This window comes from Lithobates pipiens, unplaced genomic scaffold, assembly GCF_037356315.1.
Source record: "Lithobates pipiens isolate NorthernLeopardFrog02 unplaced genomic scaffold, aLitPip1_a1.2 Scaffold_10, whole genome shotgun sequence".
In the NCBI taxonomy this organism is placed as follows: Eukaryota; Metazoa; Chordata; class Amphibia; order Anura; family Ranidae; genus Lithobates; species Lithobates pipiens.
The window spans coordinates 217,875,248-217,902,383 of record NW_027507686.1 but is presented as its reverse complement, the minus strand read 5'-3'; the positions used below and the strand labels follow the sequence as shown (position 1 = coordinate 217,902,383).

General features: G+C 44.7%; 1 protein-coding gene across 8 annotated transcripts in view; it reads right to left on the bottom strand.

The window, feature by feature from the left end:
• The window catches only part of PACSIN3 (protein kinase C and casein kinase substrate in neurons 3), a 195,036-nt gene that overhangs the window by 114,662 nt on the left and 53,238 nt on the right, over positions 1 to 27,136 (bottom strand). The window contains exon 1 of one of the 8 annotated variants that reach the window (XM_077461149.1): positions 18,016 to 18,083. The exons of the other annotated variants lie outside the window; for them this stretch is intronic. The gene's annotated coding sequence lies outside the window, so the exon portion shown is untranslated. Of the gene's footprint in view, positions 1 to 18,015; positions 18,084 to 27,136 lie in introns of those variants that run through there. 8 annotated transcript variants of the gene reach the window in all.

Sequence of the window (27,136 nt, the reverse complement as noted above, 5' to 3'; positions counted from 1 at the left end):
CCCCCAGCTCTGCCAATCCCCCGCCCAGCAGTAGCCACCAGCTCTGCCAATCCCCCGCCCAGCAGTAGCCACCAGCTCTGCCAATCCCCCGCCCAGCAGTAGCCACCAGCTCTGCCAATCCCCCGCCCAGCAGTAGCCACCAGCTCTGCCAATCCCCCGCCCAGCAGTAGCCACCAGCTCTGCCAATCCCCCGCCCAGCAGTAGCCACCAGCTCTGCCAATCCCCCGCCCAGCAGTAGCCACCAGCTCTGCCAATCCCCCGCCCAGCAGTAGCCACCAGCTCTGCCAATCCCCCGCCCAGCAGTAGCCACCAGCTCTGCCAATCCCCCGCCCAGCAGTAGCCACCAGCTCTGCCAATCCCCCGCCCAGCAGTAGCCACCAGCTCTGCCAATCCCCCGCCCAGCAGTAGCCACCAGCTCTGCCAATCCCCCGCCCAGCAGTAGCCACCAGCTCTGCCAATCCCCCGCCCAGCAGTAGCCACCAGCTCTGCCAATCCCCCGCCCAGCAGTAGCCACCAGCTCTGCCGATCCCCCGCCCAGCAGTAGCCACCAGCTCTGCCGATCCCCCGCCCAGCAGTAGCCACCAGCTCTGCCGATCCCCCGCCCAGCAGTAGCCACCAGCTCTGCCGATCCCCCGCCCAGCAGTAGCCACCAGCTCTGCCGATCCCCCGCCCAGCAGTAGCCACCAGCTCTGCCAATCCCCCGCCCAGCAGTAGCCACCAGCTCTGCCGATCCCCCGCCCAGCAGTAGCCACCAGCTCTGCCGATCCCCCGCCCAGCAGTAGCCACCAGCTCTGCCGATCCCCCGCCCAGCAGTAGCCACCAGCTCTGCCGATCCCCCGCCCAGCAGTAGCCCCCAGCTCTGCCGATCCCCCGCCCAGCAGTAGCCCCCAGCTCGGCCGATCCTCCCCTCTCCTGTTATATTGCGCCTGCGCACCACACATGAAATTGCTAGTTTCTCTTGCTCTGCTGATTTAGCATTCATGAAGAAACCCTGGCTTTGGGTATTTACTGTCAGAAAGTCAAAACTAAGCTGCCACAGTCTCATAGAAGGGAATTCAGGAGCCCTGACATTCAGGCAGAGCTAGCGGGTGTCAGCAGCTCTACCTGACCTATGACTTGGCCCTGAAGCCTAGATCTTGTGTGCAAACATAGCACATATTTGTACAATGACATTGGGGAAGAGCTAAGCAGGGCCTCCGCCAATAGATAAACTTCACAATCAACATTTGACCACATGACACATTGGCTTGTAACCCCAAATAAACATTTCCTTTAGGAAAAATATTTTAAGGCCACTTATGTATATATTCTAGCAAGGAGGTGAAGACAGAGAGGGTGGATAACATGACCACAACAGAAATTATTAGGCTCCATGCACACTGGAGCTCATAAACTGAAGTTTATTGGAGTTTGGGCGTTTTTTTTAAAAGCCCATAAACTCCACTCTATGTTAGCCTATGTGTCCATACACACATGGACGTTTTTCAGCTTTAATGAGCAGTGGAGTTTATGGGCTTTTTTCTGAACGCCAGAAATTCGCATTCAAAGTGCCGTTTTTCACTGCCAAAAAACGGCAAACGCTGATAAACGCTAATAAACGCACGTTAATTAGTGTTCAGCATTCTATTCTTTCAATGCACTGTGGGAGTTTGGAATGTACTGTGGGATTTTTGGAGTGTCCTCTGTATTTTTATTGAAAACGCCCATAAACGCTAATAAACGCTCATAAACGCTAGTACAAAACGCTGTTAAAAGCAAGTTTTTCAACCAGCGTTTTCTGCCAGCAATCTGGCATGCAGAAAAAGCTTTTTTGAGCTTCAGTGTGCATGGAGCCTTAGACTAGATAATTTATATGTAACAGCGTGCAAGGATCTTCCACCATGGATGCAGCGGGTCCCATTCCCACCCAAAATTAGAAGACCATGTAGATGGGTAAGCGATGGAAAATGGAAGCTCTGCTCATCAGGCCCCCCCCCAGCACCTTTCAGAGGGGAGCGGGTACCAGTTTTTGATAGGTAACCATGTCCACACTTCTGAAGCTAGATCTCTTGGAAGTTCGGCCCCCTCCACCATACCCTGCGCCAGGCCACTTGGAAAGCTCAGCGCGCTTCGCTCATGTGCAGTAGGAAACCAGCTTTAAAGCTGAAAGGCTTCACTGCCAGGTTCCTTTACTACTAATGGCGGCAGCTGCAGCACCCGAGAGCCAATGAAATCATTGGCTGGGGTGCCGACATCGCTGGATTTCAGGACAGGCAAGTGTCCTAATATTAAAAGTCAGCAGCTACATTATGTGTAGCGGCTGACCTTTAAAAAAACATTGTTTCTGGTGGGGGGGCTGGAGCTCCACTTAAAATTTTTGTTATTCGCACAGTTCCCAGCACACATTGTGACTCAAGTATTGGAAATCTGCATTCTACTGTACCAAATTCTTCCAACGTAATGGATATGGGGGCCACAATCTACAGCTATCTCGCGGGCTTGCCGGGGCCGTCCATGACACAGTTAGTGGCTGACAGCTGGGAATGGGGAAGTCACTTAGTCACATGAGCAAAACATTCTCATTCCCAGCTGTCCGGCACCGACAATGCTGCAACCCGTGCCAACTCTCAATAGGCAAGCTTCAACATCATAGAGTCATATCACCGAAACAGAAAAGCATTTGATTCTGCAGAGAACAAACATCTGTTAAAAGATAAGCTAAAATCAGTTTTAGATTTTCATCCTTTAGTAACTTAACATGGATGCATTTTTTCCTCTAGTAATGCTCAGGAGTCAGTGGGACTGGTGTACTTTTGTCCATAGACAGAACTAGAATCAATGTGTACTGAGAAGATCGCAGCGCAGGCAGAGTCTACAGATCATTATCAGCTTACCAGATTTCTGGTGGGATCAACAGGTATTTTCTACATAATTACAGGAAATGTAAAAGGTAATTTGGAAAACATTCAGGGGGGCGGGGCAGTTGAGTACCACCTTAACCACTTGGCAACTGTACATACGTCATGATTTTGACATTAAATACAGTTGTATTTTTGTAGTATTGTTTTTACCCTCAGGCAGCTGACCTTCAGATAAAGGTAGTCCCAAGCAGCAGATTCGCCATGAGACCACTTTTATAGGTAGGCAGTGGGAGGGGAGACCACCCCCCACCACTGATTCGACGGGGCCGATAGATAGGCAATAAGTCAAATGAGGCTAAAATGGCCCCCCACTCGGCTCTATGCCCTTGGAGGACAGGAGCAACTTCTGATGTCACTTCCTATTCTTGGGTAGACAGGATTTTTTTTTTCTTGTTTCAAAAGGCAATTTTTTTTTTTTTTTATCATTTCCTTTTTGCTTTTTTTTTTTTTTTGCATAACCAAGTTTATTAAAACAAGAAAAAGTGCATACAAATTATTACATACAGCCAAGGTGTCATTGGTATCAGAAGGGTGTACAGTAAGTAGAGTACAGCCGGTTCAAAACCGGTGTCATGAATAACAAACATTTGTAAGAGGGAACAAAAACCAGGGAGAGAGTGGTAGCTGGTCCCGACCATGTGGGTCAGCCAGACCCAAACCAGAACACACAGTTAGGGGCAAACCATCTAACTGGCAACATAGATTCAAAGTGCCATTACGTACAAGTACCGGAGTCTTGTAACCAACGATCCCATATTTTGTCATATTTGGCCGGGCATCCCCTGTTAATATACACAACCTTTTTATATGGTAAATTATTATTGACCTCCGCCTTCCACTCCGCCAGCCCGGGGGGTGCGGGCCGCATCCACCTCCAGGCAATGACCTTCCGCACCGAAAACAAGGTCTCATGCAGGAACGTCTTAGTGTATTTGTCTATAGTATCTGGAAGTACCCCGAGTAGGCATTTTTTCGGGTCCAATGTGACCGGAGAGCCCATGTGATCGTGCAGGAATGTTATAACTTGCGCCCACAGGCCTTGTATTTCAGGGCAAGACCAGATTAAGTGAAAGAACGTACCCACCTCACTCCCACACATCTGACAAAGGGTAGATTGAGTGCTTCTGTATCTGGCAACCCGAAGGGGGGTGAGATACGCCCGGTGGATAATATAAATTTGGGTCAGTCTGTCAGCAAGTTTGGGTGAGACAGCCTTGCAGGATTCCAAAGCCTCCTCCCATTCCCCATCCTCCAAAGGGCCCACCTCTCTCTCCCACCGGGGCCTGAGAGTATGTGCCAGTTTGGTGGAAGCAGGGGTAGTGAGCATGTCATAGAAGGACGAAGTTAATTTGCGGGGGTCAGTACTCTTGATTATGGCCATTAGTGCATTGGTGGCTGACTGTGGGATGGATTCTGAAAACTGAGCCCGTGCCGCATGTCTCAACTGTAAAAATCGGAAGAGCATGTAGCTGGGGAGTGAGAATTCTTCTCTGAGCGTGGCAAAGGTTTTAAGGGTTCCATCAACAAACAATTGATGCATATAGAGAATACCATGAGTAGACCAAAGGTCTGCATCGGGAAGTTGTAAGAATTCTGACAGAGTTTTATTATGCCATAATGGAGTGTAATCATTATAGAGTGGTATCCCCAGCTTGACAGAAGCCAAGTCCCATATGCGTCTGTAATGGTATAACAAAGTCTGTCTGTTGTCCCCCAGGCCCGCCCCACCAAGGCCCATCGCCAGCGGGTAAATTGAATCTTCGGTGCGTCGAGCCCACCCCGGGCATAGCAGTTGGAGAAACCGCCCTCTGTCCGTTTTGTCTATATGGTACAGTTGGGATAATTGTGCCGCAATGTAATAAAGATTAAAATCGGGAAGGGCCATGCCCCCCAGGTCCGTGGGGTTTTTAAGCACCTGCCAAGCTAATTTATGTCTGTTGTTACCCCATACAAAGGGTTTAAGAAGGGCCTCAAGGGATTTAAAATGCTTCAAGGGTAAGTACGTCGGGGAGTGCCAGAGAACATAGAGGATCTTGGGTAGCAGAACCATTTTTATGAGGTTTACCCGGCCCCAAACCCCCAGTGGTAGACGGGCCCAGGCCCGTAGTTTGGATTTAACGTGGGAAATTAGAGGGCTTAAAATTTAAATGTATATAATCCGTTGGTGATCTGGATACGCATATCCCTAGGTACTTGATAATGCTGACTCGTTGTAATGGCAAACTGCCCTGAAATTCGGTCGGTGGGAAGCTGTCAAGTGGAAGAATTTGGGATTTCTCCCAGTTGATCTTTAGCCCGGAGAAAGTCCCGAACCGTTCAATTGTTTGGAGAGCCGCATGTAGAGAGCGGCCCGAGTCTGCCAGGTATAACAGTGTGTCATGAGCATACATGCTGATCTTTTCAGTTAGGGCGCCATGGCTCAATCCCCTGATCTCTGGGTCAGCTCGGATGGACACGGCCAAGGGTTCCGCGGCCAAGGCATATAATAGTGGAGATAGAGGGCAGCCTTGTCTCGTGCCTCTACTGAGGTCGAACATTGGAGATGGCCAGCCATTAGCCACCACCTTGGCCGTGGGCGCCTGGTACAACAGTTGCACCCATTTAATGAACCGTGGTTCCTTTTTGCTTTTAAAGTGGTTGTAAACCCTTACAATCCACTTTTGCTACAGGTAAGCCTATATAGGCTTACTTATAGCTACCCCGGATATCGCCTAAACCTGCACCGTTAAGGAGCCATCTCCTGTATCTGTAGACATCATCGGCACATGCGTACTGAAGCAAACGGCACGTGACATCGCGGCTCCAGCCAACCACAGCGCAAGAGCTGCGATACCTGAAAGTAACTCCAGGGAGAAATGTCCATCGAGAGCTTCCATCTCAGGGGGGGGAGTATTACATAGTTACTATGCTCTGCATAGTAGCTCATTATGTCTGTCTTGCGGGTCTTTTTTTTTTTTCATGTGGGTTTACAACCACTTTAAAAAAAAAAGGTAAATAAGATCTGGGGTCTTTTTGACACCAGAACTCTCAATAAAGAGGAGCTGTAATGCTTATTTCTATAACAAGGGATGTTTACATTCCTTGTAATGGGATTCAATCCGGGTTCACACTATTGCAAGTTGGATGTGTTGATTTGGATGAGTTCTCTGCATCCAATTTGCAATAGCAGGAGATTTGGAGTGGCTCTCTATGGAGCCGGTTCACATATCTCCGCTGCAGCTCCGGTGCGAATTTGCACAGGAGTCCCCTTCGTCTTTTGATCCATTTCAGGTTCGAATTCAGCCAAAAATTCATCTGAGATTTCACCCGACACGGTGAACAGGGAAGCATTGGACTTCTGCTGTGGGTCGCATGCGAAGAGTGTGAACCCAGCGTAAAAGTGATTTAAAAATTATAAAAATCCATTTTTTTTTTTTTTTTTAACAGCTTACCTGTAAAATCCTTTTCTTTGCTGTACATCAGGGGACACAGAGCCCTAGTAATTACTATGGGGGTTATTTCGGACCGACAGGTGCTGGACACTGGCATGCCCCTAAGGTGTGTACTTCCCTATACAACCCCTCCCATTACTGGGAGTCCTCAGTTTTGTAGCCAAGCAATACAAGTGTATCCCAAGAAGGGAGGGACCTGTGTCCCCTGATGTACATCAAAGAAAAGGATTTTACAGGTAAGCGGTTATAAAAATCCTGTTTTCTTTTTTTACATCAGGGGACAAAGAGCCATAGTAATAACTATGTGGGATGTCCCATAGCAATGGCAACTGAAAGGGGGGGGGGGGGAGACAACAAAAAACAAGATGCCAGAGGACTCATACTGCGCCCAAAGGCAATATCCTCATAACCTTTAATATCGATTTGATCAAATCTGATAAACGTCGGAACCGAAGACCAAGTCGCAGCATTACAGATCTGAGCCGTAGAGGTCTGATGATGCACCGCCCAAGAGGCACTAATTGCCCTGGATGAATGTGCTCTTAATCTGAGAAGGAAGAACTTTCTTCTTTAAGCTGAAGCTTGATCAATCACTTGAGGAATCCATTTGGAAGGTAGTGGAATTTAACGCTGCCTGTCCATATTTTGGACCCCCCGGCAGTACAAACAAAACATGTGTTTTGCGAATCTGAGCAGTCGCCTTTAAATAGACACTGGCGAAAAACTGAGGACTGCCAGTAATGGGAGGGGTTATATAGGGGAGTACACACCTTAGGGCCGTGCCAGTGTCCAGCACCTGTCGGTCTGATATAACCAACATAGTAATTACTACATCTCTGTGTCCCCTGATGTAAGAAAAGAAAACAAAAAAAAAAAAAGGACATTGTAAAATAAAATTTAAAGCGCCCCATCAATCCTTGCTCGCGCGCAGAAGCCAGCGCATACGCAAGTCGCGCCTGTATATCTAAATGCTGTTCAAACCACACATGAGGTATTGCTGCAATCGTTGGGATGAGTAATAATTCTAGCACTAGATCTCCTCTAACTAAACTGGTAACCTGTAAAAAAAAAAAAAATAACGTAGCATAGTTTGTCACCATTCCAAGAGCGTGCGTAGTTTTAAAGCATGACATTGTAACAAGTGTAACAACAGCTTTCCCATTATACAAAAAAAAAAATGGGCTAATTTTTTTTAAATTCATTAAAGTGCGTCTTTCCCAAAAAATTGCGTTTGAAAGCCCACTGCACAATTACAGTGCGATATAAAATATTGCAATGACCACCCTATTTATTCTCTAGCGTCTCTGCTAAAAAAAAAAAAAAAAAAAAAAAAAAAAATATAGTGTTTGGGGGTTCCAAGTACTTTTTTTAGCAAAAAAAAATACAGATTTTTACTTGTAAATAACAAAATGTCAGAAAAAGGCTTGGTCAGCGAGCGGGTCATCTCTTGGTTGCATAAAAACTCCCTGTAGACTTGAATACATGCTGATCCTGCCAGAAATCCAGTAAGCGCATAACTGTTTGAGCTGCCCAACAGTGCCTCTGCAGCACTGAAATCTCACGCAGTTTTTGCACTGTCCATCACCTCAGTTGACTAACAAATTCCCCCTCATTATACGAAGATGGGGGGGGGGGGGGGTTTGTAGTCCTAACACTTCCAGGCCTGGGGTGAAAATGCTGCTTCTCAATAGATACAGTACAGTTTGATATTCCTAGGGGTGCATGTCCCCAAACAGTGTGCGTTTAGGGACACGTCCCTGTGTGGCTGTGAAACTGGGACCAGCAGCTGTGACTGTTTAGCTGCTGTGTCCCAACATGCATGAATGGGACTGCTTGTGCGTTGATGCAAGAACACCTGTGCATTCCAGGCAGGCAAAGTCAGCCTTTCACACGAGTGTACAGATAGGTACTCCCACGTAAAGGAGGCCCAATACTGAAGCATATCAACAACTGGAATAACACACAAGTTCTTATTTCCTGGGGATTGCACTACAGTTATACGAGAAAATGGACTTGATAACCATGGACAAACCACTATTAGCACCACATCCCTGAATTGGATAGGTATAGAAGAATTTTAGGAGATTTTTTTTAAAAAGGTACAAAAAATGAGGTACAGTGATCTCGAAGAATAGTATAAAAAGTTTTACCGAAAGACAGAATAAAAAATTGTTAAAAAAAAAAATTGTGGCAAGTACGTTTAAAACACAATTTTATGGATACAGCACTTTGGAGCAAGTTCCCAACATGTTTCGCCCATATTCCGGGCTTCTTCAGGGGATGCTGTCTATTTGAGGTACAAGCCTTCTATTGAAAAAGAACATACATATAGTAATCACATCAAAAAGAAGGATAAAAATATAACATACATACATACATACATACATACACTTATAATAAAACTCCATCCAAAGTGCTGTATCCATAAAATTGGGTTTAAACGAACTTGCCACATTTAACAATTTTTTATTCCGTCTTTAAATAAAACTTTTTATACTATTCTTCACGATCACTGTTCCTCATTTTGCACTTTAAAAATCCCATAAAATTCTCCTATACAGTTATACAAAGGCCAAAATGTACACAGATGTTTAGCAGCTCCGGCATGCTGAAGTGTAAAATCGATGGTGCTTTCCTGCACCGAGGGAGTCGCACGTGCTGCGTACAGCCACCAATACAAATGAATGGTTGTGCGTGGCCATAAACGCCGATTGTTTCTGTATACCAGTCTTGCCCAACCTATATGGCCTTTACAAATGGTTTCATACCATCCTAATGGATTCTTCATGCTGCAAAAAGGATTCTGCTGAACTTACATCTAAACATGGGTACCACTCAGTGCAGCCCCGTCCAGCCACAGCCCGCCATAGACCGATGACAGTCTGCCTGCAGTGGGGCTGGACGCTGCGTGTATCCTTAGCGGGCCCAACAAAACACTGGGAGGGAAACACCGTGTGCATGGGGTCTCAGGGGTAGTGATACAAGGGTAGCTACTCTTCTATAGGCAGGAAATTAAAGCTACTAATATATCATCACCGGAGTCCAGATAGCCAAGTATGCGATTACACAATGGCTGGACCGCGCTTCGCCCTTTGCCATGGCTGGACCGCGCTTCGCCCTTTGCCATGGCTGGACCGCGCTTCGCCCTTTGCCATGGCTGGACCGCGCTTCGCCCTTTGCCATGGCTGGACCGCGCTTCGCCCTTTGCCATGGCTGGACCGCGCTTCGCCCTTTGCCATGGCTGGACCGCGCTTCGCCCTTTGCCATGGCTGGACCGCGCTTCGCCCTTTGCCATGGCTGGACCGCGCTTCGCCCTTTGCCATGGCTGGACCGCGCTTCGCCCTTTGCCATGGCTGGACCGCGCTTCGCCCTTTGCCATGGCTGGACCGCGCTTCGCCCTTTGCCATGGCTGGACCACGCTTCGCCCTTTGCCATGGCTGGACCACGCTTCGCCGTTTGCCATGGCTGGACCACGCTTCGCCGTTTGCCATGGCTGGACCACGCTTCGCCGTTTGCCATGGCTGGACCACGCTTCGCCGTTTGCCATGGCTGGACCACGCTTCGCCGTTTGCCATGGCTGGACCACGCTTCGCCGTTTGCCTGACACACAAGTAACAAAGTTTAATTCTATGGATCTCCTCTGCAGGAATGGTAACATTGCCCCCACCCTGCGCTTTCCCTGGGAAAGTCTGAATTGCTACACGCATTAAAGCTCTCCTGTGCTGCCTTCTAATCATTCCTTGGTAGCGTTCCAGTTCTCTGTACATTATACAAGGTAATAATTACACATGGAAAGTACCAATTGTACTCCGTGTATAAAACACACTTCTCACTGCAGTCATTATGATAAAAGGGAAGTGTTATGCTTCATTACCAATGAGGGAAACAAAGCATGCAGCCATTAAATCGCTATAAAACCAAAACCCAAACATTATATTGCAGCTTACCAGTTCTTAGATGTGATGGCTGCATTTGTTTTCTCTTTTAGGCTCTTATTTTCATCCGGTAGGTCTGTTTTTAAAAGGCGCTCTCCAACAGAATGTAACAGTTACAGAGATAAGGCAAACCATTTAACACCTGCAGGGGTGCTTACAATGATCAGCTTTAATTTATGTAAACTCTATATCCCGAAAGGAAGGAAGGGAAAAAAATAAATAAAAATTTTGCTGTAACCGATGATAAAAGTATTAGCTGGAGTTTGACCTCAATTTGTTAGTGTATCTAGATCTGCTAGTCTATCCAATACTCTCCTCCTCCCATATTGATGCAGCTGTCCAAAAGGTGCCCCCTGTGCTCATTCACCCAGAGTTGAGGCACTAATACAGGAGGTGTGTTACTGGCTGGATCACCAGGTGAGGGGGGGAGCAAAAAAAAAAAAAAAAAAAAGGGCTTACGCAGCCACCACATCTAAATGATTTTATTTATTTTTTTAAACAAACACTTACGACTTTAGAACCACTTTATCTTAATGCAACAAATGTGGCATGTCGGGGGGGTCACCTTCCCTTAAAGCGGAAGTTCCATTTTTGGGTGGAACTCCGCTTGAAGTTTGTTGTCGTTTTGCAGGCTTGCACAATTTTAAAGCTGGACATGTTGGGTATTTACTAAGCGAAACCTCATCTTTTACCAAAAATTAGGTAATATATTGCTTTTGTGTGCCCTAAAATGAACGTTGGTGTATTTGTTACTGGAAATATTAGTGCTAGATAAGCAGTTGTGCAAACCTTTTCCTAGGACTACCGCAATTTTATTCTCTGGGGTGTCTGCTTTCAGATAACATATAATGGTTTGGGGGTTTTAACTAATCTTCAGGTCTACTACAATTATTTATTTAAATGTGTGCATGAATAAAAATAAAAATAAAATTAAAAATGAAAAAGGAGCAAACTCCAGGCTTGGTGTAAACTACTCACATGCAGTTTAGTCATGCTATTCTATAAACAGACAGAAAGGGAAGGGGAAGACTTTTGCACTGCTTATGAAGTGTGGGCTGTAAGGGATTATTAAAATTCAGCTATTTATTTTAGGTTGTAAAAGGTATAGCCCATGGAGGGTTTATAAAAAAATAAAATAAAAATAAAGCATACCACACACACACACACACACACACACACACACACACACACACACACACACACACACACACACACACACACACACACCTTTATTCCACCCTTCTTGTGTGTCATGAAATAAAATAAATAAAAGCAGTTCTGCAGTGACATCTCCCCACACTTCATTGTGAAATTGCTGTAGGTCTATTTTTACTTCAATACATCTCATGGAAAGTGGGTACATTATGAAGCTTCAGTCGGCATTGTCTTATGCACCACTCCCACATAAAACAAAGGCAATCTGCTCATATGCTTAGTGTTAGTGAGAGACCTTTTTACAATTATCAATACTGCAGAACAAAGCAAAGCTCTTGGAATGAGTAATACACTGTACATTATGGAACAATACCTGGTCATCATTAAATCACATCACATGTGGGAAAAGTGTTCGGTGTGAAACAAGCATTGTTCTTTAAAAGTATATGCCTGACAAGCAACCCACAGTGCTATCAATGTATTCTTCATGTTTTACAATTATCTGCCCGCTATTACCTTCAAATCATCTGCAAAAATCATAACCCCCTGATGAAGGGGGATTAGTGAGCCGAAACATGTTGGATCTACTTTCTCACCTCCTGGGTGTGAAAAATAAAAACCTTTACTTTATCTAGACTTGTGCTGCTCTCATTCTTATGTACTCTTTAGGAGTAGCCTTTTTCAACCAGGGTGCCTTGAGGTCTCTTCAGGAGTGCCTTGGCAAAATGCCTAAAAATTGCAAGGGTGGCGAGTGGATGAAGCCTGCCTTTTCGTTACACAAAGCCACAGGTTTTTATTGTGCCTCATTACGATCTTCTAGCTGCCGACCTCCTAACATCCAATGACATCTGTTGAGAAGGATGTCTGTTGCCAATATAGCATTCTTGTTTGTCCCTCCCCTGCCTCTCTCCATCAGTTTTGGGGTCACATTAGCTAAATGATGAATGAAAACTGAGGAAGAAACTGAGGAACATTGGAATACAGTACCAATATGCACCTCTAGCGCTGGGATCTCCTACGTGTGTGGATGTTGCTGCATTATGTAAAACTATAATGCCGCGTATGCACGGTCAGATTTTAGGACTGAAAAATGTTTGATGGGAACTTTTTGGTCGGAAATTCTGACCGTGTATAGGCTCCATTGGACATTTTCCATTGGAATTTCCGACACACAAAATTTGAGATCTGGGTCTCAAATTTTCTGACAACAAAATCGGAAAATTCCGATCGTGTGTACACAATGCCGAAGCACAAAGTTCTACACATGCTCGGAATCAAGCAGAAGAGCCGCACTGGCTATTGAACTTCAATTTTCTTGGCTCGTCGTACATCACCGCGTTCTTAACGTTTGGAATTTCCAACATTGTGTGACCGTATGTATGCAAGACAAGTTTGAGCAAACATCCTTTGGAACAAATTCCATGGATTTGGTTGTCGGAATGTCCGATCGTGTGTACACAACATTAGGATAGTTTTTACATTTTATGTTGGGGGTGCCTCAAGATTTCCCATAATTTTAAAAAGGATGCCTTGTCCCAAAACAGGTTTGAGAAATACTGCTTTAGAGTTCTCCTGGAATCTCTCGGAACATCCCAGTATACAGACAGTAGCCTCCAAAAGCTGGATTTGTTACTGGATTATTCCTACTTCTTAGTCCAAAGTTCTACCAACATATCTTTGCGCACCCTTGCATAAAAAACAGAGCTAGTACCAGGGGCGGACTGACAACTCATGGGGCCCCCGGGCAATAGGAGATTATGAGGGCCCCCAGGCAATCCGAGATTATGGGGCCACACAGTATACACACACACACATATATACAGTATACATGTACACAGTATACACAGACTTGTTTCTATTGGCTGAGAAGGTACTGGAGAAGTGGGGCAACTATAATCTCTGGATTTTTAGACCAAAAGGATGTCGGTGAGGGATATTTCAGAGACAGATGTAAAAAAAACAAGAACAAAACAACACAAACAACCAACCACAAAATTTTTTAACATACTGTCCCTGGTTTTACTGAGACAGGCAACCCTGATAGGGCCCCCTAGCGGCCCAGGGCCCTCGGGCAGTGCCCGAGTGGCCGAATGGTCAGTCCGCCCTTGGCTAGTACTTCAGCTACCTCGTCTATTTTCCATTTTCCAGCAGGTCAATGGGACTGGGAAAATGATTCCTCGCGTCCAGACAGGTATGGACCAATACTTATCCTGGCCAAAAGGAAAAAAAAAACTCCAAGATAGTCTGTCAGCACAAAAAACTCACAAAACACCAACATTATAGTGTGAACAGGGCACATAGAAAACTACTGATTTCTTTGAGTCCTTGCAGAGACCTATAATTAGATAAAAACACATCTGCACACAGTGTGAACAAGCCCAAAACAGTCAAATCTGTGCAATTTTGCTATCGGTTTTCACGCACGTATGGTGTGAACGAGGAATATAACTAGCATAAGGGCAAACCGATGGGGCTAATCACAACCAATTTAAAAATTAAAAATAAAAACACACAAATTTGCTAAGCACTCAGTGCAGCGCAGAAGACCCCAGAAGGAGCACACTGCAGCCTTGATGTGACTTTACCTATATTAACAAAGAGCTGGCTGAAGCTTTCTCCTCCTTCCTTCTTGGATCGAGGAGAGAAGGAGAGGAGTCAGCACTTCTGTGTCCATCATTTACTGTAAAAGTAAATATATATATTATATAATGTATAAATGCTCTGGAAAATACCACTGCCAACAAGTAGATGGAATCTAAATTTGGCCCTCCTGGCCCATTACATAGGCAAGCTGCAATGCAATAACTCCCACTGTTTAGCTTGGAATGGGCTGCCAATTTAGCGATGGCATCCGGCATAGCGTGTAAAAATGTATTAGAAACATTAAAAAAAGGTGAGATAATGAAAAGGTCTATGCCGGCTTTCATTCAATTAACAAATGTAATTACTATACAATAAACTGAGATATGAGCCATCTTATGCCCATACATACTGTTGAAATGTCTATCTAAAGCACCCAACGGTTCGCTTCCCAATGACCTCCAACGGGATCTTTTTCTTCCAACCTAAAGATCCAAGAAATTTCATTATCTGCAAATTCGCCACCTACTGGAATCACCAACCAAAATCCATGACCGAGCAAAACCTTCAACAGCATTTGAGACCAGGTGTTTGATGTGCTCTACAATCCAAGGTCTCAGCTCTTTACTATACTCTTCCATGTTGAATTAAACACCCAAACTCCATCTTACTGCTGGAATTGGGAGAAGGACTTCAGCATCATTGAAACTCCTGCAGCAAAATGTGGGAGGCACTATTCCAGGCATCAAGCAACATTCTCACTCTAAAAAATTCAAAGTAATGTCTTAGTGATATTTTACTCCAGCGAGAATTTTTTTTTTTTTTTTAAATCAACAAAATGAAAGAAATATCTATAACACTATCCACAGATGTACCAAGACCACGTCTAAAGAGGCTGGTGTTCCTTACCTGGTAGTACATGCTACTAGGTCTGCTGCTAGGTGCCTCATGTCTAGCAACACCTAGGCTTCTAACAGTCACCAGATGGTACAGCAGCCATATTTAACCAGGGTTCCTTTAGAGCAGACATCACTAAATGGCAGCTCGCAATCTAGACCGTACCACCGTCCCATCTAGACCCATGTTTGTGCCATTTAGGGGCCTTTCTTCCCCCTAGACTCCACCACTGCCATTCCCAAGGCAGCATGGAGAGCGGGAGGCAGGGATAGCATTGAGTGAGCGGGGGTGGGGTGGGGGGGGGGGGGGACACCACACTAGATGGAGGGAGGGAGCTGCATGAGTTAACTTTCCAGATCAACTAGCAGGTGACTGATTGCTAGGATACCAGGCAGCCCTAGCAGCCAATCACCAGCTCCTGAATAGGAAATGTTAACCTTGGTAGCCCCCAGCTCCAGCCTCCATCCAGTGCTGCGGTGCTTCCCAGCCGTTCTCCGCTCTGTGTAAGGTAGGCAAGAGGACATGGCTAGGAATGGGTGCGACATGAAGGTGGCATTGCTGTGGGTGTGTGTGCGCGCGTGTGCGTGTGTGCGTGGGGGGGGGGGGGGGATTTAAAGGGGGTGGTAGATGTGAAAGGAGAGCAGTCCTGTGGAAGGGTAATGAGGAGGTGGGAGGGTAATGAGGAGGAGGGAGGAGACTGTCGAAAGAAGATAGTGCTGTAGGGGGGAGAAGAGATGTAAAGGGGAGCAGTGCTGTTTGGGAGGGGGGGGTGCTTTGAAGTGGGCCAGTGCTGTGGGCAAGGAGATGTGATGTAAGAGGGGCAACCGCTGTTGGGGGTGATGTGAAGAGGGGGCAAGTGCTGTGAGGGGAAAAGAGATGTAAAGGGGAGCAGCGTTGTGGGGGGGGGGCTGCTGTCGGGGGGTGATGTAAAGAAAGGGCTAGTGCTGTGGGAGGGGTGCTGTGAAGGGGGGCAGTGAGCACTAATGTGAAGGGGGTGACTGATATGCGGGGGACTGAGGACACTGATGTGAGAACAAGACTGATATAAAGTGAGGGAGCTGTGATGGGAAGGATATAAGACACACATGCTGTAAAAAAAAAAAAAAAAAAAAATTTACTGATCGGACGTCCATGAATTTTAAATAAGAATAAAAACCTAAAAAAATACAGCGCTGTTCCTATGTAAACTTAATGTGAAAAAAAAAAAAATTGTGAATTATAAACGCAGCAGCACCTTTAACCGTGAGATACCCACAATTCAAATAATTATTCCCAAATAAGCTGCGCTATACTGATCCGATAAATGCTATGTGAAGCAAATGAGTGAATAAATAAAGCATGAAATCAAAAAATATTAACAAAGTGCAGACAGGGAAATGCATATACTAATGTTCAAATATTAGTCCATCATCCCATCAACAAAAAATTTTTTGCTTGTAATCTCCAACGTGTTTTAAACACACCACACCGATATAGGAAAAGCGTCATCAGAGTTTGCAGGAAAAAAAGAGCACTTCCACCACCAACACTACTGCCGCTTACCAGCTACACTGATCCCATCTCAGAGACCAGATATCGCCAAATCAAAAACGCTTCCTCTGAGTCAGGACTGCATGGAGGGTGTATCCTCTTTAAGCACTTGGTTCAAATGGTTAGAAAAATCCTACGGCCACACCGCTCATTGCCCAGCACATATAATAACGAAAGGAATCGCCATAGTGTGATATAGTCACGAAATTTAATATAATAAAAAAGATTGCACTTACATCAAGTAGAAAAAACTTTGCTTTGTAAAACAAACAAATTCGCCGGCCGGCTTAGTAACGCTGCCCGTCGCTTCCGGGTCCAGCGTAGAACGCGGTGACGTCAGTACGTCGCTCCTCCCTACGCCGTTTCGTTATAGGTAACGTCTTCCAGGGGCATAATGGGAATAATGAATTTTAAATATCACTGCTCTAAGGATTACTAGGGGCTCGTCGAGCTGAGGCCGATTAACCTCCCCATCTGATGGTGTTGGATAGCTCCAAGGCCAACTCCGCTTGGGAAAGTCAGGAGCACAACCGCCAATTAACTTTTTAGCTTTCTGTAAAAGGTTGTCTTCTTGCTACAGACCCCCACCAATGTAGGCAAACATTTTTCTATTGACCCCCTCCCTCTCAATGAGCTGGTTTTAGCAAGGGTTCCCGAAAACATGCAATTTTTAGGAGTTCATCTGGGGGTTAGAAGGCTCTTCTAACAGTGCCTTCATGTTTTCAGCACCAATGCCAACCAGGAAAGCCAGAAACAGTGGTAGGTGACAAGTCTTCTCTTAGACTAGGAAAGCCAGGCATCTCTTTAGAGGTTACGGACCACCAACATAGTAAAAGGGAACCCTGGTGAGAAAAGGCGGGGGCACAAGTGGAGAAAAGAAGCAGTAACATGGGAACGATCTTCAATGTCCGAGCCATCAGGAAGGAAGCCTGCGGGACGGAGGAATAGGACAAGTATTCCTCTTTATTAGACTCTCCCGGGACTAAACAAGCATTCTATCCTGTATATATATATATATATATATATATATATATATATATATATATATATATATATATATATATATATATATATATATATATATATATATATATGTATATATGTATATATGTATATATATATGTATATATATATATATATATATGTATATATGTATATATATATGTATATATATATATATATATATATATATATATATATATATATATATATATATGAGGCCTCTACATTTCATTGTTTTACGTTGTGTCCACTTTAGGATAGCATTCCAGGAAGACAGCCGTGTCTGAAAATCCAACATGGACTTTCCGATCAGAAAAAATACATCCAGACACCGCAGATTGCACATGCATGTCTCTTTACTTTTACAGAACGTTCTGAATATCTCACCGACCCACAGAAGCCAAAACGTATTTTGGTTCAGCACTCACACACTTGCCTATTTAAAAGTACAGCTGTTAACGTGATGTCTCTGACACTCCATATAAAAATAGCTACCTTTCTTTTATGCATTGCAATGTTCTACTACCCCTTTAATCGACAAGATGATAATTAGTCATGGCAAGAGGCATCAGATCAGTTACGTACCCCACCCTGGCTCCAGAGTAGGGGCATAGAATTCCCTAGTGTACGTAACGCATGTCACAGTCTCTTCCAGCAGCTCGGCACCCAGCTTGCTGCATTTATAAATACTCCGTTCATGATCCCAGCCCCCGCACTGGGAGTGCTGGGGGCAGCGTGCCAAAGGGGAAGGGGCTGCACATATGACATCAGCCTGTTCCATGCCTAAAGCCACATAGGGGCACGCGATTACCATTAATCAGCGTCAGCTTCTGGCTTACTGGCTCTTGAACTTTCTGTAGCTTAGGAACAGCAGATGATCACTGCCCAGCTTACACAAATACCTGAAGATTCCAGCTTCTATGTACTGCGGGCAGCTACAAAATTCCTACAAAAGATTTTACACGTGAATTCGATTTGATCTGGACTCAGCTGACCCACAGATATCTGGGGTAGGCGTTTTATTACAAATATTACCTGCCCCTGCAGGGTTGCCTATTCTAAACTCATTCTTGTAAAAGGATAACTGCTCAAAAAGCACACACAGCTTATAGCTTAATTTTTACCAAGGCATCATCAGAATATACACTTTGTCAAAAGTACTGGGACGCCTGTCTTCACATGAACTTTAATGCCGTCTTAGTCTGTAGGGTTCAACATTGAGTTGGCCCATCCTTTGCAGCTATAACAGCTTCAATTCTTCTGGGAAGGTTGTCCACAAGCTTTAGGAATGTGTCTATGGGAATGTTTGACCATTTTTCCAGAAGCGCATTTGTGAGGTCAGCCACTGACATGTACAAGAAGGCCCGACTCGCAGTCTCCGCTCTAATTCATCCCAAAGGTGCTCTATCAGGTTGAGGTCAGGACTCTGTGTAGGCCAGTCAAGTTCCTCCACCCCAAACTTGCTCATCCATGTCCCTTCCTGTTGCCACATGACTGCGCACCAGTGTGCAAAGAAAGGTCCATAAAAAGACATGGATGAGTGAGTTTGGGGTGGACAGCCTTCCCAGAAGAGCTGAAGCTGTAATAGATGCAACGGGTGGGCGAACTCAATATTGAACCCTACGGACGAACCCCTGTCTCAGCCAATGAAGAGGAGAGTCCTGGAAAGCCAAGTCTCATGCAACATTGCTGGATCTAGAAGGACCTCAGGTAAGTATTAGGGGGGCTAATGCACACAGAAGGCTTTCTATCTTAATGCACAGAAAACATTAAAAGAAGTATGGGTTTGGGGGTTATTGTAGAATCATGCTTACCTAGCTGGATGCAACATTGCTCCGAAGCTGCATCTGTCCACCGACGCCTCTTCACCGAGAACCGAGCCAACACCGCCGATGGCTTGGTTCTCTCAGCTCCCCCAGCAGAGAGCTGTTGACTGTCAATCAGCAGCTCTTCTGCTCTGCTCCTCCACACTCACCGGAGCGCTGAGCTGTGGAGGGGAGGGGAGGGGAGCGGCTGTCTCAGCGGCCCGCTGAGAGGCCGAGATGGTCATCAGTCCTGGTGCACCTGGCGGATCCAGACTCACAGAGCCGGGATGACGCAGTGCCTGGACTGATCTGTGTGACATCAGCAAACGGGTCACAGGAGTGCAAAGCAAATTGCACTCCTTTGACCCATAGGAGAAGCCCAGCCAAACGAGCTCAGGCTTGACTTCTCCTTTAAGATCAAAAAACCTTGTGCCTTTACAACAACTTTAAACAATATCACAGTATGGGAGGCTTTTTCTACACGTTCCTCCTATACCCTGGAGTAAGGCTGACCGTGGAATGCTGATGTGGCCCTGATGAAATGGAGTTTGACACCCTGCCCTAAACAGTTCCCTCGGTCGGGAACCCAACTCATGGGGTATTTCCTATACTTCAAAACAGCCCACAGTAAAGTGAATTCCTTTTTAATATCACTTTTAATTGGCGATGAGCACAACCACTAGAAAATACGTATTCATTTTGCATCTTGAATGTTTACATATGGATAATATATATATATATATATATATAAAAAGTGTCCACAACGTCTGTTTCACCACCATGTCAACCTAGTAGCACCTTCATAATAAGCTGTCTGAAATACATTACTCATTTCCATAATCCATGCAGCCCAAGCCGACTTAATAGAGCAGATACACACATTTTGGCTTCTTCTCAAAAGTCCACAACTACACCTTCATCTTTGTTTGGAGAGCAGCGATGCCTCACCGCAGCACGGAAGGTTGAGGTGTTTGTGACTGACATCTTGGCCCAATGCCATTTTAGAAGCAAGATGGCTGCACCAAATGGGGAATAACCTGGTCAGAAAAATAGATAGGAGAGAAGGAAGCCCTATGTAGGCTCAGAGCCACACAGGGCTGAGGCTGATCTGTCCACACCCATGGGACAGTACTGGTCCAAAAACCAAGAACCAGAAAAGAGGAGGCAATGTATGGTCATGCTTCTAGTGTCAGTTCACACTATCACGTTGCGGTAATGCACCAATTAAAATGCATATACCAAGTGAAATGAATGGGCTCAGGTGATACACATATGAAACTAGACCTCCTACTTAAGTTGTACCAGTTTATCTTCGTCTTCTCTCTACATCCAAAGTGCTGAATTATAAAGCTCGTCTGAGGGTTCAGAAAAAGGGGGTGGAGAACTGAAGTTACACTCTGCAGAACTCAGTGAGGAGAGCTCCGAGAAACGATTGGAGGGAACGAACACAACCCCCCTTCACACAGCAACAGAGCCGAGGCTGTCAATCAGCTAGAGAAACATCCAAGTCACCATTTTTTTTTCTTAAAATCAGGAGAACTTGTCAGAAGTGATTAATGCTGAAAGAGGAATGAAACAGCAATGAAGCAGCAGACAAAAATGACACTTCGTGCTCTTCATTGAGACAAGTACACACTATAGAGTAGGGGGGGGGCTCCAAACTACGGCCCTCTAGTTGTTCGGTAACTACAATTCCCATCATGCCTAGTCATGTATGTGAATGTCAGAGTTTTTGCAATGCCTCATCAGACATGTAGTTCCGCAACAGCTGGAGGGGCCGGAGTTTGGAGATTCTTGCTATAGAGCAGGGATCTGCAACAGCTGGAGGTTACGCTAATTGCATAACTACAAATCCCATGAGGCATAGCAAGACTGACAGCCACAAGCATGACACCCAGAGGCAGAAGCATGATGGGACTTGTAGTTTTGCAACAGCTGGAGGTCTGCTAATTGCATATCCCTGTTATAGAGGGATAGGCTTTGTTCATATTTCTCATCTGAGGTTTACTGCCTCTTTAAAGCCACACACCAAGAATGATGCAATGCATTGTGGTGCATTTCTTTCTTATGCTTTGTAGTGCACGGTTGCGTGTTGGGCTGGGGCCGCAGGAACACAGCATGCCACAACATTGGATAATCCACATATTTGTTAAACCATTTATTTGCCATCAAAGGCCAAAGCAATGTTGTGCTTGCATGAAGAAGTGACGATTTGGCGAATGGTCGCTTTGTCTCTTACTGGCAAAAAGTGATTTGTCTGTCTATAACATCTGCCAATGGTGTGCCAGTGATCACTCTAGGAATGGACTTTTGACAGTAGAATGTATGCATGTCTACAGCTGTAAGAAGTGTGCTAGATCTGATAAAATATGACTTTAAAGCACATTGCGGTGCATGAGTTACTGCAATAAATGGGTTTGCAGCATACCTTGACGCAGAGATGCACTGAATGTGTGTATAAAATGAAAAACATGATATTACATGTTGTGTGCCAAGGTCATCATCTCCTCTTCACCATCATCCTTGCCAAGGGATGAGTCACACCTGTTTCAACAGACAACTTGAAACTGGTTGGAAAGAAAATCACAGCAACAAAATGTCAACACCGTGTGCTTCATTTTATATCTTTGGGTAACTCCTGCACTGCCTGGCTAGTAATCCTTGGATCTGCTAATGGATCCGACCAGGCTGCTAATGGTAACAGAGAATTCCCATACAAAACATTAGTTCCAGCAGGGATAAATTGCAAGATTAAAACACACACACAAGAAAAAAAAAAAAAAAAGGAAAGATATGGTCTCTTTAAAATCAATGTAGCAGGGAGGAAAGACACGGCATCAATACTGGCCATTCACTAGAGCAGAACAGGCACAAGGTGACTGCACATAAACACCGGCTGAGCCCTACTTGGCCGCCCTTCTAGCACTTTGCATATGTTGCTGCAATGGACAGATCTCATTCCCACAGTGCTTTGCTGCTATGCGGCCCTGTAGACTGAGCTCCCTCCAAGCTAGAAAGGCAATATTAACCATAGTACACACACAGAAAGCAGAGAGCACTTAGCACTGTCAATACTAAAGGTCAGGCTAAACTTTCACTGAAGAGCAAGCTTTTAACTCCCCTCTGTGTGGTTCAGCAAATAATGCAGACTGCACTTCTGTTCCCACAATAAAGTCTAAATGGATGTTATAGTAAATACTGCTTCACGAGCCTACATATGTAGCTACATTAAGAGGCACAAATTAGATTTTTCTACAGATTTCACTGGCAGTAATCCAGAGCTCCTGCGATCAATAACGTAGAAGGTTATCAATGTAACAGGCTTTTTTTTGTTATTAGATTGTTGGTCTATGTCAGCCTCTCTCAACCGTTTTACCTTAAGGAACTCTTAATAAATCACTGGGAACCCCTTCCTGCAATTTATGGTTGCAGGGTCAGTGGAAAGAATGCCATCTACGTATCTACTGGTATTCAGTTGACAGAATGCCCACCTTACATTGGTGGTCAACATAATACCCTAAAGCCTAGTACAAACGATCAGAAAATCATGCTTTCTAAGCGATCGTACGATAATCTGAAATTAGAAGGGCGCGAAAAAATTTTCAGAAATTATTTATATAATTAAATTATAGGGACAAATGTGACATTTCTTGTATGATACCAGAACGTATGATTTTCCTTTAATCAGTGAATGTTTTGTCCGAAAATACAATAGAAATACATCACTTCTGAAATTGTATTCTGTCATATGGAGAAGGTTTGTACTTTAACCCCCTTCTCACCCTATAGCCGAAAGAAGTCTATACTGCACGGGCCTAAAATAGCAGGACGATGTTCCCCTTCACACTTGGCTGGTGACAGATCGAGGTAAAGGGCCAATCACAGCGGTCTCTTACCACGTGGTCAGCCAATGACAGCTGATCACTGAAGTAAACAGAAGCAGGTTATCGGCTTTTTTCCCCCCTCATGTTAACCAGCTTCTGTTAAAGGGACATCGTTCCCAACGTAGTCTACTACGCTAACCAGTACTGATAATCAGTGCCCACCAGTGCTTCTAATCAGTGCTGCCAATCAGTGCCTCATCAGTGTCACTTATCAGTCCTGCCCTAGCAGTGCCGCCTCATCAGCGCCTATCAGCGAAGGAGAAAAAAAAACATTTGCAAAATTTTAGAACCATGAAAAATATTTTTTTTGTTTTTTTCATTCCAAAATTGTCTTTTTGTTTAGTAAAACAAAAACCTAGTGGTGATGAAATACCACCAAAAGAAAGCTCCATTTGTGTGAAAAAAAGATAAAAATTTTAATTGGGTACAACGGTCAAAGTGCGACAGCGCTGAAAGCTGAAAATTGGCCTGGGCAGAAAGGGGGTGAAAGTGTTCAGTAGGCAAGTTGTTAGTAAACTATTAATTTTTGATATGGAAACGAGCAAAAAAAAAAAAATCAAAAAAAAAAAAAAGGGGGGGGGGGGGGGCAGGGGGGAGATCATTCGTCTGATTGTGCATACTAGGCTTTAGACTGGTTACACAGGGGCCAAAAAACAATCAGCCGTAAATGGTTGGTTCAGCAGGAACTGGCCTGTGTACAGCTTCCTGTCCAACAGAAGCTCGTCTAACAATCGACTTCCGAGGAACGGACAATGCTGGAAAACCAGCATCCGATCAGCACTCGCAGTCAATGGTGGTGAGCTCAGATAAGGGTGTTCTGGCAGGTGGTCAGTCCCCCTGTCGGAATACAATCACTCAGCGCGGGGGGGGGGGGGGAGAATCAGGGCAAGAACATGGTAGGTGTCAGTACAGCGGTGTGCAAATTCTGTGTGTGTACCTTGCATTACAAATAGCTAAAGGGAATTGGTGTCACGCTGCTGTTAATAAGCCCAGACACCATTCAGATTCCATCAGATGGAAGGTCATCAAGCCACAACTCATGGAACCATTAGCAACTTCTGGAGCAACCCTGGTTGAGAATTGCTGGATATGGGAAGGAAATTAGAGGGGGAAGGAAAGGACTGACAGAGTACTTAAGACAGCTTAATAGATTCTGCTCATGACTCTGAACTTTAGATGAACAGCTACTGTATATACAAAGCTAAAATTAATATAGACAAGCTACATTGCCTGCATAAATATTTGCAAACATGTCTAGCCATGCTTGTGATCCATGCAACACCTCAACCAGATTTCTGATCTCCATTGATGTAAAGCAGTACAGTGCGGTTGCCCCCAGCCTGCTAAATGGCAGCAGCACAATGATGAGGTCATTGCTGTGTTCTTCAGGCCTGTAAGGGGGTTCCTCAAGTGTTGGCTGTACAAAGCAACAGAGCCTTGACCGGCACAATGTGCTAACCCACTCCCAGTCTAAAGCCTTGTACACAAGCCGAAAATCGGGCAAAATCAGTCAGTTCTGGCAGGGGGGGTTGGTGGGTACAGTCCCCCCCCCAATATATAAAATGCCCTTGCAATATTTACTGTCCGCAATTTTTATTGCATCATGATTACTGAAAGTAATGTTTTATGAATGAGGGGTTAAAGTGACTGTATAGCTTACATCTTTATTAATACTTACCTGCCGGCTTGTTCCTGACTTGGGTTGTGCGCGTCCACTGACACACAGAGCAGCTCGGCCCTGCCCCCCTCTCGGTCCTCAAAAGGGTTTTACTGACAGCAGCAGGAGCCAATGAGTCTTGCTGATCTCATGGACTCCTGTGAGGAGAGGAAGAGTGCAACGCTGCTCAGGTAAGTATTTAGGGAGGTGAGGGAGTGATATAACCAGTGGGACATTTTTTTTTTTTACCTTAATGCAAGGAATGCCTTAAAGTATAACTAAAAACGCAAAACTTTTTTTGTTTTAGATAGAGTGGAGATGGATTAGAGCACCTGTCAGTTTTTATTGCTGTCTGTGCCCCCATTAGAGAGATTCACCCTCTCCATTTGTCTCGTTTACCATTAAAATTAAAGGAAAAGAAAATCCCAAATTTTGGGTTGTCCTCATAAAAGTAGGAGTAATATCTTCAAATGGGGACACTAGATCTGGTGACCTCGGGGTCCCCAAAGAATTCCCTTAACCTGCAGGAATTTCCTCTCATTTCCTGTTTGGCTATGGGACAGGAAGTGAAGGGAAATCTCCATAGTGTGACACAGATGGTGAAAATAAAAATGTAACAGGGGTTATAACATTACTCTAGCCAAAATGAAAAAAAAAAAAAAAAGGTTTGCTTATAGTTCTGCTTTAAAGGTAAATAATGTCCTGAGTTAAAAAAAACTCATGGGAAAAAAAACCCCAAAACATCTCTCGTTTGAGGAGGTGAAGGGACGGGTGCATGGTACGTTGATGACCGAGAAGCTTAGGACGATACTTGCAGAGACCAGGGACAAAAGTAACATTTGGCAGCCCTGGTTGGACCAGTTTTCACCCATGAGCCCGCCTTCCCTCCTTTTGGACCTATAGGAAATTCTGTCGAGCCTACCGGGGATGGCCTCAGATTCCTTGAGGTGGGGAATACCTTCTACTTCGTGACTCCTTTCTTTTGTCTCCATCTCTTACTCGTTCCCTTGGGTTTTTTTCGTCCCTTTCTCTTCGCTTTTTTTTACCTCCAGACGCTAGTATGTTGAGTCTGCTCTCTGGGCACACTTTTGATGTCCATTTTCTTTTTTGAGGATATATATTAATCGGTGTTTGGGTGGGGGTACAGCCCTCTGCTACACCAGGAAGCTTACAGGATAGTTAGCGTTGGCGTCTGAGGGGTTCTCGGACTTCATCTTTAAATGAACATAGGATAAGTTCATCTCAGGTAACTGCATGGTTTACATGACGACTCCAGACATACTGTTTGCTTATTTTGTAGGCTTTAAAATAGAACTATAGGTAAAACTTTTTTTTCTTCATTTTGGATAGAGTACGGGAGGGTTATTACCCCTGTAAGGTTAATTTTTGCCCTCTGTGTCCCATTGCGGAGATCTCCCCTCACTTCCTGTCCCAAACAGGAAGAGGAATTCCCTGCAAAGGGAATTCTTTGGGAACCCCCAGGTCACCAGAACTAGTGACCCCATTGGAAGATTTGCCCTCTATTACTTTTCTGGGGACAACCAAAAAATTTGTGATTTTTTTTATTTACTTTCAATGATAAATTGTCAACAGGACAAAGAGGGTGAATCTCCCCAAGCGCCGGTTCACACTACTGCGATGTGTGAGATCTCCTGCGATTCGCAGTGCGATGGAATTTCAGCCATACAGATAGTATGGCCGAGATCACATTGCATTCAGACCAAACTCACATAGGACCCTGTTTTTGGACCACACCAGAATCGGAGTTCACCCCTGTGATCCAATTCATGTACGAAATGACGATTCGCGAGCTAAAAATATATATATATATATATATATATATATATATATATATATATATATATATATATATATATATATAGTTTGCCATTACCCTAATAGACCACAATAGTATTGAGGCACACTTACATGGTTACTTTTTGTCTCCCTTTCTTGTTATACCATGTAAGAGGCCTATTAGTTTGTGGTATACATGTTGTCATTCTCAAACCACTCTCAGCCACTGGTCTTGGTGACTTGTTCACGGTTTTGTGAGATTGCCTTTATTCAGTTTAAATATAATGAATGAAAAAAAATAAATACATAATAAAAGACACAATCTGAGTGTCAAATCACTTACGGACTTAATTGTTATATCTAAATCTTACCAATTACTCTAATATCATGAGCTGTAGGCATATCAATCTACTATACCAAGAGCTATGGCAATAAAAACTTTGAGTAGGGGCTCTGCTGGAACTGTAGAATATTTCAAGGGTTCCTCCATGGTAAAAGGGGTGAGGGCTAGAGGGCAGGCATAGAGGGATGACCTCCCATTGTCCAGTCAATAGGCTGGGGAG